Raw genomic sequence first — 18,198 nt, forward strand, 5'->3', positions numbered from 1 at the left:
CTCAAGGCTGCTGCCATCCCAGGCCTCCTGCCACCTCTCCCTGGGAGAAATGTCAACTCTTGCACCCCAGAACCAGCACCAGGACAGCCTGCCCCACAGCAGTGAGTTCTGCAGCCTCTCAGAATCAGACAGGTTGGAAAAAACCTCCAAGATTGTTGAGTCCAACCTGGGACCGATCCCCACCTTATCAACGAGACCAGAAGGAGCTCCTTCAGCCCTGTCCTGATGGCTCAGATTTGAGTGGCAAATGACAACTCAGCTGTGGGATCAAGTGAACATCCTTCAACAGACAACAAGGTTAATTAATTAGACAGCATTTTCAATAGTTGTAAAAAACTCCAAACCCCAGCACTGCCTCAGCCAGGCTTTGCTCTCCCCTTGTTTTTGTTTGCTGTTAGAAGTGACTGCAGTTAAGCTCTGTGTGCCAAGCCAGGACTATACCTGGAGTTCAAAGTAAACCAGTGCCTGCCAAGAGATGCAGCTAATTCATTTAAATTTTCATTTCAAGGAAGATATATAATTTCAAGTTTGAAAGGTAATTTCTTGGTCAGAGCCCAGGAGACCACACCACCTTCAAGTGAGGTGATTGTGATTTCCAATCTGCAGTTCAGGATTCTTGTCCCTGAGATAACTATGAGGCATTAGGGATGTAACCAAACAAGTCACTAATATGACCATTTTTACTCTAACACTTCAAGGAAAGGATTGCAGACTACTCAAACATGGCAACCACACATCTTTACCTTCTTTTGGCACATCTGGATATTTGGAAGCATTTCTTCATCCAAAGGGTTGTCCAGCCCTGGCACAGTTGCCCGGGGCAGTGGTGGAGTCCCCATCCCTGGGGGGAATTAAAATCCATGTGGATGTGGCACATGGGAACAGGGGTCATCTGTGGCCTTGGCAGTGCTGGGGGAACAGTTGGACTCGATGGCCTTTCAGGGCTTTTCCAACCCTGTGATTCTGTAAGATTTTACACACCCTTGCAGAAAGAAATCTCAAGGTTTATTTTTCTTTTAGGGATTTCCTCCAGTGTTCCCATCTGCCCACAGTGGTACACAGGGGAACGTGCAGCCTGGCTGATCAGGGCTTGAGGCCCCAGCAGCTCCAAGCAGAAAAAGCCATAAATCAATTTGCAGTAAGGACTAAAAATTGATTTTTCTAAAGTTGCTGTGTAGTGTTAAGTTCAAGTGATGGGACTGAGACTCTGCAAAAATATCTCATCTGCTAATTTGCATTAATGAGGCTTAAGAGTGTTTGTCAGGGAGTGATTAAGAAACTGCACCAGTCCCCCAGTTTCCAGCAGCAGCACAGAGGTGTTATTTGGGTGCCTGAAGGCAGCACAGCACCCACACAGCACCCACTCTCTCTCCAGCTTTTTGTGGGGCAGCACACAGTAATTCCAGGCTGGTGTAATTGTGCCTTTCAAAATCCCCCCCAAAGAGCCACAGCCATCAGTTTCCCATCCAAAATCCCCTCTAAGGAGTCATGGCCTTAGATTTCCCATTCAAAATCTCCCCCAAAGAGCCATGGCCACCACTTTCCCAAGCAACAGTGCAAAGCTAAACCCATTCCTTTCAATAAACAGGCTGTGGCAACTTTTATAGGCTTGCTAGGGAATACTGTGCTGAATGTTTTCCTTTTGACAGTTTTCTTATTGCTCAGGTTCTCAGGGCTGGCAACAAACACTGCTTTTTATTTTCTGGGGTGGAACTGCGCTGCTAAAGCCTGAAACACCAGAACTTGCCTTCAAAAGAAATAAGACATTTCGCTTGCCCCTTATTAAGCCGTTGAACTGTGATTTTTTCCTTTTTATTAAATTGAAAGGACAAAAAGAAGAATTATTAAAATACGTGAAACCACCGAGCAAAATGCACAATAAGGAAATTGTCAGCAATGTGTGGCTGCAGCAATGTTACATAAAGAGGTTTAATGGGCTCTGTGGGAACAACATCAGAACGTCAGCAATTCCACTGTAGTGTATTTCAGCTCAGTTGCTCATTATATGGGTTGCTCTGGGACTTCAACTTATTTTGGAAGTTATTATGAATTGTAGCCCTGCATTCTCTGGGATTTTTTCTCTCCATTTCATACAGAGTCCATGACTGCAGGGTCAGGGATTGTGGTGGGTGATGAGACCTATCAGTGCAGATGTCAGAGCATCATCCCAAGAAGTTCCAGGATGATTGGTCTTTAAGCATTTTTAAGTGTTATTCACATTTTGGCCCAAGAACCCCAGAGGGCTCCAATATTTTTTACACTGAGCAATCTAATATTCAGCAATTGATAGGAGTTCATAACCACTGGATGCTCTGGAGAGTGGAGCTAAACAATTTGGAAAACAACTTGGAAAACAACTTGGAAATCAACTGGAAAGATATTAAGCAGAACTGTATTTTTTGAAAACATTAATTTTTAAATGCCACTGAAATTAAAAGGAAAAATGCAGTACTATCAAAATATACACATTTCTGAAATGAGAACTCTTGTTGTAAAAATGCCAAAATTACTTGTTAAAAATAATTTTGCAAACAAAGCAAAACAATTCTACCTTTAAGGCAGTCCACACTTTTGAGGTCAACTTTTAGCCAAATTCAACTTGGTTTTGCTTTTGCCTGGAAAGTTAGCCTGGTATTAACTGAGACAAAGTGTATTTCTCAGCTCTGAACAGAGATTAGAAGATCCATTTTCCTCTTCTCTCCTATGAATAACAGCAATTTTACTGCTTTGGAGCACATATCATCTGCTGAGACAACAAAGTTTTCACTTGGATAAAAATCTAAATTTAATCCTGGCCCCGAGCATTTCCCTTCAGCTCTGTGGGTCACGTGTGGGGGAAGCAGAACCAGCAGCATCCTCAAAGCAGCTCCTGGCACCAGCATGGACCAGCCTGTCCTGGAGCACAGCTCAGAGCTGCTGCAAGCGAGCAAAGGAATCCTGATCACAAATAGCCACTCCACAAATAGCCACTTCACAAATAGCCACTCCAGGGCTGTTAGGAGCAGGATCAAGGGCAAGGGACAGAGGAACACGAAGCCAGGCAATGCATAACCCCCCTGAGGTTCAGCTGTCAGCATCCCCACCAAGGCTGTGATTTGAGGACAAGCTTTCCCACGAGGTATCCAGATTATAGTTTTTACACATCCAGAATAATCTTCCCCAGCAGCACGAAGCCTGGTCAGGGGGCTGCCAGGGAAACCCTGCATTTGCATGGAAATGTGCCTGGGCTGAGCTGCTGCTGCCTTCTGAAGAGCCCAGCACAGCTCAGCTCTGCTTCTTACAGGGATGCTTCTCAGGTGCTCTCTCACCTGCCTGCCCAGCCAAACCCCTAGCTGAGAGGCAGGGGAGCCTGCAGCAGGGACTGCCTGCCCTCTTTATCCATCTTGTGGCACCTCTGAGCCTCCAAAAGGTTTGTGGTGAGGTTCCCTGTGACACCAGAGCTGGGGTGGGCAGGAGTTCCAAATTAAGTTCGTGAGCAGTACAACTATAGGAATCTTAAAAGATCACAAGAATGACAATACTGACAGAGTGAAACATTCTGACAACATGGGCAGAGCTTGAGGGGCTCATCTTGGAGAAAAGGAGGCTCAGGTGGGACCTTCTGGCTCTGCACAACTCCCTGACAGGAGTGGGCAGCCAGGGGGAAGGTGGGCTCTGCTGCCAGGGGACAAGGGACAGGACATGAGCAAATGGCCTCAGGCTGCACCATCGGAAGTTCAGATTGGATACTGGGGACAATTTCTTCACCAAAAGGATTGTTAAGCCCTGGCACAGACTGCCCAGGACACTGGTGGAGTCCCCACCCCTTGAGGGATTTGTGACATGTGGATGTGGCACTTGGGGATGTGTTTTAGTGGTGGCCTTGGCAGTGCAAGGGGGAATGGCTGTGCTGAATCTTGGATGGTTTTTCCAACCAAACAACCTTCTCGCAGATCTATATTGTAGAGAGGAGCAGCCTGAGCCAGAGCTGCTCCAGTGAGCTTTCCTGGGCAGCCAGCTGGAAGGTGCTGCTCTAGCAGCCACAAGCAATGGCCCAAAAGACAGTTTCCTGGAATCACAGCTCCAGCAAAGTCACAGCCTGAGCTGCAGAGCTCCCACCCAGCATCCACCAGGATTGCTGCACCAGGCAGCAGAGGCCTGTGGAGCTGCACAGCCAGGCTTTGTTCAGTGATTCATTATTCTGAAGTGCTGAATAATTCAGCACACAGGATTAACGGCATATGCCACTGAAACATTCCATATGGAGCATGGCTCCCTCAGGAGCTGCTCTCTCCAAAGGCAGCAGCACATTTCCCCAACACGCTCAGGCCGGGCTGTGGGCAGGGTCTCAGACACCAGGGGCTCTCTAGGGTCCTTTTCCATCCCAGGGTGGAGCAGCCTCTAGAAACATGGGAATGCAAAGGCATGGAGGGAAAGAAGTCTCCTATCCCACCCTTCCTGCCCAAAACACCAGAGAGACACGTGTCAGCCAGCAAAGCTCCAGCCTCGCCACCCTGAAACTCTGGCCGGGGCAGCACACGCAACCTCCCTCCCACAAGACACACTCACACAAATTGGTCTCCTCATGACTTAAGTTTTCTGCAGCCTTTTTTAGGAGGCAACTTTATTTTCTTCACTCCATTCTACAGACAGATTCCCGCCCACAAGCCAGAAAACTTGTATGAGCAGCAGCAGCTCTGGCCACGCTGTTCTCACAGCTGTCCAAAGGCAGCCACACATCAGTGACACACTCACCAACCACAGCCCAAAAACGTCTACGTGGGCAGCTCCTGTGAGAATCTGAACATTGCATCAGTCCTTCCTTGTCCTGGAGGAATTTTTGCCATCGGTAGAGAGAAAAAGGCTGCCTCCTGGAAGACAGAGAGCAACACACAGCTCTTGCTCCATGCTGAGCAGCCAGGGCTGCAGTGACCTGACAGCTCAGACAGAACCAGTCCTGGCATTCTCCCATATTTCAATCAATAACTGAACAGAAGGTGATACCCAATCCAGAAGATAAAAATCTAGCTAAATTAAATTAACTTGTACAGTGTAATCAACATTCATTAAGCCAATTTAGTTAAGCAATGACCTCAGCAGCTTTCACTTAATCATATCCTTAAATGTCAAATCCACATGCAGATCTTGTATAAGTCCTTTCCAATTACATCTTATTAAAAACTTCGAATAAATGAATGTAGCTGGAGTGGTCTGTGTGCAGTGAGCATAAACACCCACAGCTGTGAGGGTCAGTGCCACACCCCACCTGCACAGGGTAATTACAAGTACCCACGTACCCAGCTCACAAACACACACCAAGGCTCATTTCTCCCTCTGGAATCACAGAAGCGGTTGCAAGGATTCTCCATGACCTGCTGCCTGGTTGTCTCTGTCAGGATGTGACACTGGTGACTGGGTTCTTTTCCCCAGGACTGAGACTGATGAGAGAGAGGCAGTTTTTTCTTGTTTGGACTTCGTTGTTTATTCTTCTCTTATTTATATTACATATATACAGAGTACAAGGAGCTACATACACTAAGATAGAAAGGTGCAAAATGGCTAATGAAGAATCTCTTCAAGGTCTTTTATATGTCTATTTATCCAAAATTTAAAAAATGCCAAGTAAATTATTTTTCTTAGTGACCCAATGACCCAACACCTGTGTGCTGCACTGCAGCATTCTTTATCCAATCACTTATTATTACCCAAAAACCCTAGAAGAAGAAGAGGAAGAAGGAGAAAGGGACAATGCCCTAAGTCCTCCATCTTGCCTCTTATTGTCCAGTCACCCCATGACAAGACTGTTCAATAAATAGAATTGCTTTTCATTCATTTTATTTTGTCTGGCCTCTGCTTTTATGTGGCGCCAAAAGGCATCAGCTGTCCCCACACGGGGCTGGCACTGCACCAGGACACCCACAGCAGCATCAGGGCAAGGTCACACCTGCTCCTTACACCACAGCTCACACTTCTGGCACACCTGGCACCTTTCCTTCCTCCACACAGGCTGGATCCTGGGAAGCAGGAGCAGGGCTGTGGAAGCACCAGGGATCCAGAATGAATTGTTCCACCAGTGCCAAGCAGCCTCAGCAGATGTTCCTGGTGTCAGCAGGATGCTCCAGACCCTCATTTTTATTCCTGGAATGAACACTGGCAACACATCCTTGCAGTTTCACCTTTTTACAACCTCACACATCTTCAAGAATAAATTCCCTGGCCTTGCCACTGCAGGAAAGTATTGGTGATGTTATGGCTAATTTTATTTGTGGAGCACTCCCTCAAACACAGCAAGCAGATTAAAAAGCCAAACGAGGATAGTGGGTCAGCAGGTGAGCTGTGCTCTGTACCAGAAATCTCTGTGCTTAATTTATCAGATTTCTCATAAAAATCACCCTCACGTGGGGAGTAAATCTGCTTTAATGTATCACACCTACTTCTAACTCACAGAACTGAAAATCTCATTTCATGGGCCCCAGGTTTACCCGATTACAATTCCACTGTGGAGAGTTTCTTAAAGCAATACAAGCTGATAATGAAATACTTGCTGATAGAGCAGCATTCCTGTACTTGCCCCTGGGAAGGGGACAGCCCCCATGGGCCTGGCTGGCTGGCACTGCAGAGCACAGGGCAGACACAGCCACCCTCCTGCAGCTCAGGCTGGGCAGATTTCCATTGGCGTGCTTATCTAAAGGGAAAAGCATTTCCTTCAATGATAGCTCTGAATTTATGATCGAGATGTCAAGATTGCTGAGACACCCTTTTAAGGCAGCTGTAAATTGTTTAGACAATAGGAAATGACAGCTTCTGCTTGAGTTTACAGGAGGAATCCAGGCTGGAGTGCAGATTTATGACTTTGCAGGTAGGAGACCACTGAATGCATATTTTTCACGGAGAAGTGAGCATCTCCAAAGCCACACATTTGGTTGTTCCTTGTACTCATACTTCAATTTACTTAAAAGCAGGAATTTAGGCCTCTTCTGTAGCAAAAATTTAGGTCTCTTCTGTAATGCTCTTGCTTCAGAACTGCTCAGAGGCACTGATGGCCAAGTTACTGTAGGAGAGGGACCTGGCACATCCATGGAATTCCCAGCCCCTCCCTCAAACTCACCTCTGCCTGCACCCTTCTCCCTGCGCTCTTCTTCACTGCACGAGGCTCGTGCAGCGTGAGCCCCTGCACCTCTGGGCACAGGCACAAAGGCAGAAATTGTCCTGCCCAGAGAAGCTCTGGATGAGAGCCTTGACTCCTCCCTGTGGGACTGAGCAGGGGCTCAGGTGTATTTTATAATGTGTGAGTGTTGTCTAGAGCAGGGAAGCTTTACCCTCTTGGAAATACAGGATCTGACCATCCAAAGGTAAATGCACCCTAACCGAGCTGAAAGGAGTGCAGCAAATGCAATCACAGAACAGCTGGGGTTGGAAGGAACCCCTGGAGATCATCCAGTCCAATCCCCTGCCAAGACACCATCACAGGAACCCGGAGCAGGCGTCCAGGTGGGGTTGGAATGTCTCTGGAAAGGGAGACTCCGTGTCTTCCCTGGACACCTGTTCCAGTGCTTGGCTACACTCCATGGAAGGAAGTTCTTCCTCATGTTGAGATGAAATGTTGTGTTTTCGTTTATGGCCGTTGCTCCTCATCCTGTCGCTGGCACCACTGAGAAGAGTCTGGCACCATCCTCTTGGCACCCCTTGGAGATATTTGTATGGACTGATGAGATTCCCTCTCTCCAGCATCAGCTCAGCATTTCTGAAAACACAACCCTGAGTGCACTTGCTGAAATCCAACTGGGTTGTCTGGAAACCTCCCCATGGAATGTCACTCACGGCCCAATTTTTCAATTTCTACTCACACACAAAACCTGAAACCTCTGGCTTGCCTGTACCCAAACTCACTTTATTTAGAGCCAGGCAACCAAAACAGAATCAAATTTATCAACCAAATCTCATCATGTGGAAAGCAGAGTGATGAAGCCTCAATTGCAATCGACTGAATTTTGAATTAAGCAATCAACTGATTAATTACTTGACTTTTGTCTAATATAGCAAAATGTAAATGACACTGGCACAAGAGTTACATTCCATCACTGTAGCTCCTGCTTTCCTTTGCTGCATGACATGGGAATTCACTGGAATTACAGATGAGTGAAGAGATGTGTGAGTCTGTCAGAAAATGCCCAGTTATCCCAGTTATACCATTAGTTTTTCTTGCCATGCAGCATGTTGCAAAAGAGGGAAGAGATGTTTATGTACACAGGCAAATATTCTGCATCTCTACACAATAAATAGCAAGTGCCAGGTTATTCTGTTAGTTCTGGCATCCTCTATCAACAGTTAAGTAGATACAATCCATTGTACCTTTCAGATGGATTTCACACTGATGAATGTGAGATCGTCAGGTTGATCAGTCCTCCCAAATACATTAATCCAGTCTGAGGTCATCCTGAGCTCATTTAAAATATTCTTTCTCTGTCCTGTGATACTTCTGATAAATGGCCAGTGGAAGACAGAATCTCCTCTGCAGGATGTCAGGGCCAAACATGAAGGCTGTCAAAAAATCAGCATTAAAACCTGCTCAATATGCTGTTTTCCAAAAATCCTTTAAATGGCACAGTGTGTTTGCCGACATTAATCACGGGTGACATTCTAGGAAGGGCTGAGTGTGCGTGTCAAGAGAAACTTCTCCAGATCCCAAAGACATGAATCACCTGGAAAGCAACTGTGTTTTTATCTCTAGCTGCTAAAACCTATCACTTCAGTGCCTTTTACTGCCTCACAGCCCTTCAATCCTTCACTTCCCCACAATGACCTGGGAGAGCAAGCACCAGCAGCACATTTCCAAGGATCCAGTAAATCCCAGTGCCAGGAAGTGCCCCAGGAGCAGCCCCTGCCATGGCCAGGAGCTGTAGCCAGAGGGGAAACACATCCCAACAATCTAAGAAAAAATAATTCTAATTTTAGAAATCAGAAAAATAAATGGCTGCAGGCCTCTATAATCTCCACATCAGCACAACGAGATGCTTAGTCAATAAAATAGTTCAGCTAAGTGATCTCAGCATGTAATTCCATACGGATTTTTTTTCAGGGGGAAATGCTATCATTTTCCATTTCAGTTTAATGAATCATGTGAATTATAGTAACATTACAAATGGTTCTCTCTGCAGCCTATTAGTTTGTTTCTGTATGGTTCTAATGGAAGACATGCTTCATTTCCATCCTAGCTTGCCCTCAAGCCATTATGAATAAATTGTATTATCATAAGCAGTTACCTTTTAAAATTATCTTATCAAAAGGAAGTCTTTTGCATTGTTGAGGAGTGTTTATTACCATTCTAGGCAAAGTGCTGCAGGCACTTCACCCTTTTTATAAATATAAATAATTGTAGCAAAGAGACCAAGGGGCTGGAACTGCCTGGGCACCCTCCAGGCACAGGGATGAACATCTCTAGAGCACCTGGAGGTGCAGCAAATCGAATCCTTCACAGGTTCATGGAATTTAAGGCCATGAGGCAGTTCAATTATTTACTCTGAACTCCTGCACACCACAGGCTGCTGCAGTTCACCCACCTGTCCCTGCCCTGAAACTAGTCAGCAGTGCCCCAGTGGGTTCCCTCAGGATCATCCTGCCTGGGCTCAGACACATCAGGGGAAGTGGGACTGACCCCTTCCAGATGGTGCTCACCCAAGCGAGGGATCACACTCACTGTTTTCCAAACTTTTTTCTTAATGCAGCCCTGAAGCATCACAAGTTTTTCTATTTTTACTGATTCCTGTCACAATTTCACAGGAGGACAGACATTTTGACTATAAATAACTACACAGCTATACATATCCATGTAGGAAAGAATAACTACCCTCATAGGGAAGAATTCCAAGCAAATCCCTGTTCAACTTTCTTAAAGAGCCCCCAGTTTTAGGCACCCTGTGCTCCACAGCCACGACAAGTCCATGCTTCACTTGGTTCATCTGTGGAAAGCTATTGCAGAAGATTAATTAAACCTCCATTCTTTGCTATTTAACACCATTTCTTCTAGCCCAGTCTAGAACATGCAAGAGAATTTGGCCCCTCTACAGCTTGAGGAGTTTTTTGGGTTTGTTTTGGGGGTTTTTTGCACATTTAAAAAACATTGCTGTCAATCTTTTCTAGACTGAGCAATAGCAATATCCTCGACCTTTATATATAAATCAGCATTGTGTTTCTCTGTATGAAGGTGGTCAGAGGGTGTCAGATACCTTAGTAACTTTTAATGTTAGCTAAATCTAAAAAGGAAAAGTAAAACCCCTGAATTTTCTGAACCAGGATAAAACAGCAGAATCTTGATGTTTTTCAATGCCAGACTTTTGATTTCAATAACCCATATCAGCACAAGCCTGTAGCTCAAACACAGCCTAAACGCTGCTCCAAATCAGAAATAATGGTCTGGGCAAGAATGTCAACAACAGAAGAATCACTTCCAGGTGACAATGAATGCCTTGATGGAGTGTTCCACTTCAAAACACTTCATTTTGCCCTCTGCTCTCCAGGTCACTAACTGCAGGAAGCTTCCATCTATTCAGCATCCTCTACCAAAAATTTGTCATATGAATAAATGATACATATTCATAGTCCAGCTGCTATTTGGATGGTCAGAGCCTGACTAGATGAGCAGCACTGAAAAAAACACCAGGTAGCTCAGTCACCGTGCTTCTCAGTAATAAAAATGCAAATAAAATAGGAAATAAGAATTCTTGCTACTACCATGAAAAATTAAAGTGTTGTCAATTTAATGCAGTTTTGCTTTTCCAGTAAAATAGCATCTGTTCTCCCACACTGAACAGTAATAACACCCTGCAAGGCACAAGGTCTAAAGCTTCTAATGACATGTTATAAGCCCACTTTCACTGTACCCACCTTGGGAATGACATTCTTTTATAAAAAGGGAAAGAAAAGAAATACATCTGGGAAAGAAATACATTAATTACAGAGCTCACTCTCATAAGCTCTGACACTGGATAGGGATGACAGAATTTACAGTGTTATTTCTCTCCAAGGTGCAGGAAATCACAGAATCATTAAGGCTGGAAAAGCTCTCCAAGAGCATCAAGTCTAACCTGTGCCTGATCTCCAGCCCAGAGCTCTGAGTGCCACATCCAGGTGTTCCTTGGGCACCTCCAGGGCTGGGAACTCCTAACCTCCCTGAGCAGCTCCAATGTCTGGCCACCCTTTTCATGGAGAAATTCCTGCTCATGTCCAACCTGAGCTCCCCTGGCCCAGCCTGAGGCCGTTCCCTCTCCTCCTGTCCCTGGTGATGTTTTTTGGGGCTACCTAAAAACAGAGGGCAGACAAAATTCAGGGAATAAAAAGCAGTTCTATTTACTGAAAGGCCTTCAGGGACATTTCAGGCAGATAAAGCCCCCCAGGGGCTGCACCCAAAATGGACCACGGGTCAGGGGTTTCACACTTTTATAAGTTTGGGCCATTTGCATATTGGGGTTAATCTCCCAATTCCAGCTTCAGGTAATGAAGTCATTTCCCCCAAGTTTGCTGCCCCCAACTCCCTTTTGTTTCCATCTCTGGGGGCCTGAGGCAGTGAGGTGTCCTTGATTGCCAGGCCTGGAGAGGAATTGCTGTGTCTGACCCAAATGAGAAAGCAGCAGCTCACACTGTGTGTGCAGTTTGGAGTTACACACTAAAGAACTGCAGCGTTACAAATAGATGAAAAATATAAAAACTAAAATCCTAGGGCATCACAGGGAGCAGAGCCTGACCCCCTCTGGCTGTCCCCTCCTCTCAGGGAGTTGTGCAGAGCCAGAAGGGCCCCCTGAGCCTCCTTCTCTCCAGACTGAGCCCCTTCCCCAGCTCCCTCAGCTGCTCCCCATGGGTCAGACTTTTGATATTGATGATATATAAATGTGTGCCTGATTAGACTCTAACTGGAATTATTTGCAGCTTTAAGTTTTAACAATTGTGTCAACTTGAAGTTGTCACAGGGTGGGAACAGACACAGGGGCGCTGCAAATTAAACCACGCTGGCAACCACTTAAAAGTGCTCCTAATAGGTTTGGCTGTAGCAGCATATTAACTGACCAGAGAAGTCCTGCCATGGGGAAAGGAGCTTCCTTTTATGAGCTGCAGAAAATAAATTAGAGGGGTTTTTTTCCCTCTACTCTATGAAGGTAGAAAAAGCTCTTTGATATCCAGAAACAAAACAATAAATTGTTATAAAATCCAGACAATAATTTAATTTTGGAAATGGAACCTGTTCTGTTATTTCAAGTTTCTGGCTTCTATCAGCAAGGTGAGGTCAAATATACATCTATATATGTGTATATATACACTAATATATATATATATATATATATATATATATATATATATATATATATATATAAAAAAAATGATAGGGCACAGGGAATGGCTTCATACTGCCATAGGGAATGGTTAGCAGGGAAGAAGTTGTTCCCTGCGAGGGTGGGGAAACCCTGGCACAGGATGCCCAGATAATCTGTGGCTGTTCCATCCCTGGAAGTGTCCAAGGCCAGGTTGGATATGGTTTGGAGAAACCTGGGATAGTGGAAGGTGTCCCTGCCCATGGCAGGGGGTGGCACTGGGTGGGCTTTAATGTCCCTTTCCACCCAAACCATTCTGGGATTCTATACACACAAATGTTTGGAGGGTTTTGTTGTTGTTGTTGTTTTTGGCTTTTTGTGTGTGTTTTTTGTTTATTGGTTTTTGTTTGGTTGTTGGTTTGTTTGGTTTTTTCTGTGGTGCTGTTCAAGCTTTACTTCTTTTAAACAATAATTGGAGACGGACAAGAATTCCAAGTGCACCATTCAGGCACCCACAGCCTGCCTCTCCTACCCTCCCCTGCCAGGGTTCAGTGTTTGGGCTAAGGTTCTGCTGGGCCAGTGCACACCTGGGATTGCACCTGCAGTTCAGGTGAGCAGCTCACCCTCCTTGGGCTCCTAAGGGAAAGAGTTTTCACTTTTGGGCTGTAATTTCTCTGCAGATAAAAGCCAAGATTAACCATCAGTCTTGGCCTCTGCAGAACACAGTTGGTCAGGGAGGCAGCTCTGCCAAGGACTGACCTGTCCCAGTCCTCACTCCCCTGGCCAAAAGCCACTCTAGGATGTGCAAAACAGACAACCAGATAAATTAAGTGATACTAAACAAACAAGCAGCATCTCCAAGTTTGCATTCAGACCACAATCAAGAAAAAATAATATTCCTGTGCTCATCTGTGCACACAGAGATATCCACTGATGCCGGAGGCACAAGTCTTTCCAGGACCAAACCATGATCAGTTCATAATTGCTAAAATCTCCCAAGCACCAGGCTTTTAATTGTTTCTCTAAGATTTGCCTAAGAGCTATTTTAATTCCAAGCAGCTGTCTTAAAGAACAACAAGAAAACAGCTTAATATGTAGGGCTTGACTGGGATAGCTCATTATTGATTGAGAAGAACAGAAACAATTAAGTTCCTGAAAAATACATTTTGTAACTACTTTGAGGAGAGTTTCACAGACCAAATGAAGGACTTGGTGGGAGGAGTTAATGTATTTTGGCGTAGCAAGAGAATTGCACAAGCCCTGCTAGAGCTGCAGGGACCTGAGGCTGCTTCTGTGGTGGTCTGTGGCAGTGGATAGACCATGGGACAGATTTGTTTGTTATTTACCCTTTGCAGCTGTGTCCAGCCCTCCACCACCCTGGAGAGGAACCTCCCCATGGGCACAGTTGAGACATGCCAGCCTCAGTGTCCATCTGGCCTGCGGGGCTGTGGTGTGGTCAGTGCCTCCCCAGACCAGCTCTGACTATCAGGGCTACACAGATATCTACTGTCCTTAAAAAGCCACGTTTCCCTCCCTCCCTATAAGTTATGTAGAACCTCTCCTACTTAGAGGCACTTTTCATCAATTATCTCAACACATCTGGCTTTGTCTCCAAGTGGTATTGATTATGAGCATCCTGTGCCCTAGAGATAAACACCAGCCTTGTTTCCCCCCTGTGCCTTCTCCATATTGGCTCCTAACGTGATGAGACTGGTGATGATCAGTCTGCTGGGAAATCAGTAAGAGCACAGACATGTCACAGCCCCAAGATTAATGGAACTGACTTGGCACAGAAAACTTCCCTGCATTTGCACAGCCAGCCCACAGTGCTTGTCAGTTCAAGTTTCCTTAACCATGGGCTCGGATCCAGCTTCATGGCCATCCTCAGAACTGGAGCTCACCCACTTCTACAGCTCTGGCTGCAGAGCCACCACTGAAGCAGCCCACTCCAAGCTCCATCAGGAGAGAATGTGAAGACTGAAAAAAGTACCTTTATCCCATGTAGTCATGAGCAGAATAAAAACCAGCCTAATGAAAAGCCCCAAACCCTGTCTTCACAGATTGGTTCTAGCAGGTTAGCACCTGCATTTTGTTAATGATAATCATTCTGGGGAAGGCCAATTAACTTTTCTATTAATCCATCAAATCAGCCCCCCATCTTACTTTGGTTTTACATTTAGTATCCCTCAGAATCGCTCCTCTCTGGTGTGACTGCTGCAAATCCCATGCAGGAGTGACTGCTGGGTCACCTTTTCCACACCCCTCAGTTGGCACAACCCTGGCACAGGGGTCTCCCACTGCAGAAATCCCTCTGCAATCTGCAATGGAAATGTGGGAATGGACTTCCCCCTGGTACTGGTGGGTGAACCCACAAGCAAGTGTTGCAGAGATCAAGAAAAGAAGAAGGAAGGCAGAGACAAGAGGGTACTACAAATCTTACAATTTATAGAATCTATAATATGCCCCCAAGAGGTAGATAATTTAAAGTGCTTTGATGAGCTATTAGTAGTAAGTAATAGCTGCCATTAACTCTGGCAGAGCAAGGTCATGCAAGCTCCCAGAATCTGTTCTGCTCAGGATTTTCAGCTCAGCATTTTCTCTCCAGATGCCATGAAGCAGTGCAGCCTGAGATCGCATTCCCATTCCTATTTACTTACAGCCAAGTCAAACCCACCACACATCGATTCCCCAGGGCTGGATCCCTCACCCACAGCTCAGGAACAGACCCCTGGACAAACAGCCCATTGCAGGCAGAGCTTCACTCTTAATGCAACCAATTACAAAGCACAGGAGTTAAGTAATTTAATTTTCAACCTGGATCTGTAGGGCTGAGAACCAAAGGATACAAAGCTGTCCCATTGTTTGCAAACTAACAGCAGCTCTAAGAGCCAGCCTGGATCCTGGAGCAGAGGGAGAGAGAGGGAAATGAAAGAGCATGTGTGTAAAATATAGATAAGAAAGCAAATCCCAGCTGTCGTTCCTATCAGCCCTTCCTATTTCTCTGGCAAGAACATGTAATTTTGTGCCGTAATAGCAAAGGTTGGAGTGACTGCTGTCACATTTGAATGATACTGCTATAGCTCCCCTCTTTATATGTATCTGAAATGGGAATCTTGGAATCTAGTCGCTGGGTACTGGTGGTTTTTCCAACACTTGTCTCGGTCCCTCCTTTTCTATATAAAATGCCCCGTTCTGAAGCACAGATCAGAGATAAACAACAATATGTGCCTTGCATGTTCAAAGACTTTCTTAAACATCCTACCATTTCTCCTTTCATGGAGCTGTAATTTGTGCTCCCACAAACCTACAAAGAACCAGATTTACTCATGCCAAAAGCAAATCCCTTTTGAAACAATGTTCCCTCTGCCCAGGACTGAAATAAATGTTTAATTCCTGCCTTGAGGACAGGACCAAATAAGCTCCCTTAGAACAAAGGCAACAGCCCAATTTTAGTACGTCAGTGGAAGCACAAGTGACTTCAAGAAGCAGCTCCAGGTGTAAATGGGTGGGTGAGTGGGAGTAGGAACATTCAGGGAGGCACCAGATCTGGGGACACTGCCTAAAACACGAGCTGAGAGCCAGCACCTCACGTATGCAGGCTGTCACAGCTCCAGCCCACAAGTTTCCCCTCAAAACTTTGAGAAGAATCTGTTCGACACTTCCATGTTGCAGCCTCAAAACACACACTTCATTCCCATTCAGCTCAAGAATTTTACTTCTCTGATCGTGTTAGCACTGTACATAAAATGTATTACACATGGTCAAATTCACATGAACAAGAAACATGAGTTTCTAGATAATCAACAATTTTGCAATGCAACTGTAAGCAAGAGTTGAATTAATCTTATATTTCAAACCTTAAATCTTTATTTAATGTGTACCTAAGGACAGAGCTTAAGTTCTGCATATGCACACTCGTCAGATTTTTTGCTAAATTAATGTGGTAAATAGCTGTAGAAAAAAAGATTAGGTGAAATAAATTCAGAGAGTCGTGAAATTAGAGGTGCTTGGTTTTTACCTCCCCAGAATCATAGAATGAAACAATAGCCTCCCGTTCCAAGCCCCTGGAACAGAGTTTAGAATTCAGATCCACGTCCCTTGTTCTGCAGGGAGAAACATTACTTTTTTTTTTTTTTTTTTAATGCACTGGTATTTCATTAGAAGTGGACCCAAGCCACAGGCCCCTCTCACCTGCCCTGGCATCACTGCCTCCTCTCTGCACACTCCATTTCCCACCTGAAAAACACCTCCCAGCCCCCCCTTCTCAAGCGCTGCCACTTCTGACTGATAGCACAAAATTGAATTGCACTAAGCACACATCCAAAAATCTGATAAATATTGTTTGGAAATATAATTGAGGTTTAACTGGAGCATGAATTTTTTCAATTTGAAGCAAAGATTTCTGCACTTATTTATGAGGAAGATTTAGTGTTGCAAATAGCGATGACAGTTGAGATAAATGTTAACCCAAGTTATGCTTTTCCCCATAACCTGCAGAGTCTCTCTCGGCAGTGCTGCGTGTCACCAGGACACACATCACCGGGTAGAGCTGCAGAAACCCCCAGACACTCCCAGCCCTGCTCTTTCCAGGCTCAGCACCAGCTGCAAAAGAGATCAGAAGCATCCAACACATTTGGGGTGCAAAATCCTGCAGGAGGTTTGAGCTAAACATTGAGAGTGAGCCTTGGCTTACCCTTGGATCAGGTTTTGTGTCAACACAGCTCTTACACCAGTTGATGGCTTGGTCACGAATATTTAAGTGCAAAGTGCTCCCCAAAGTTGTTTTACAGCACCAGAACTTAGGCAGTTATTCTGCTTTCAGTCCCCACAAAGGAATCTGTTCCAGTTTGTACCCAATAGCTCAGCCATTACTGAGGCACTTGGAGATAACAGGAAGGGGCTATCAGGTTTTAATCTAAAACTCTGTGTTTTAATATCCTAGGAAATCTCTTACCCCAGTGCTGATTTGTCAGAGCACTCAGCCACATCCTGCACATTGTGCAAACACCCAAAACAAACCTTCCACCCCCAAAACCTCCCAACGCTGCTACGTTCAACAGAACATCTTCTGATAGAAGGTGCAAAAGCTAATTCCATTTTAATATTATCAGAGCAGCTGATATTAAACTATATTCCTCCACTTTCATCTGTGTTTTCATAGGTTTTATCTCTGAATTTGAATGCAGCAAGCACGCAAGCTGCTGAAATGTGCTGCTCTAATCAGAGCCCCACTAACAAGGAGCCACCGGTATCAAACAATGTTATATTAAACCAAGGAAGAGCATTTAAAATTCCTGCATAGCACCAGGTCAGAGCCAGCACTGTACTCGAATGTTAAAGCCGAGCCCTCTCGCTCCATCCTCCCATTAACACTCGTTTTCAACTGTGCAAACAAGATAGTAACAACACTCCAAACGCAGCAAACGCTAAATTCTGATCCCGGCTCCGTGCCTCATAAATTTTCATCCTGGCATCACTTCTTGTTCTTTTTACAGCACTTTAAAAGTGTAGGTTAGCCTTTGCATTTTAAGCAGCCGCGATTGTATCAAATGCCTGCATTTTACAGCAGCCAAGATGTTCCCAAGTTTGATGAACTGATCTCAAGTGAGATAAATTATGTCAGTTGTTGGCTTTGTCAGTAAATCACGAGTTGACATTTCCCTGATTTGTAAAGGTATAATGTAGCAGCGGAGAGAAGTGAGGTCTTGAAAACCTGCATGGAAGGTGAGATTAATAAGCAGTTCAAAGAAAATGTCCCAATGTAATGGGCTTGGAACATCCACACTCAATTCCAGTTCATTTGCTATTTCTCAGGTTTTCTTTTTTAGGAATTCAAAAACTGCTGTATAAAACATTTTATGGAATATTCCATCTATGTGCTTCTTTGCCTTACAATAATTGACAACATTTACATATA

This window comes from Cyanistes caeruleus, chromosome 26 (assembly GCF_971803275.1).
Source record: "Cyanistes caeruleus chromosome 26, bCyaCae1.hap1.1, whole genome shotgun sequence".
Classification (NCBI taxonomy): domain Eukaryota; kingdom Metazoa; phylum Chordata; class Aves; order Passeriformes; family Paridae; genus Cyanistes; species Cyanistes caeruleus.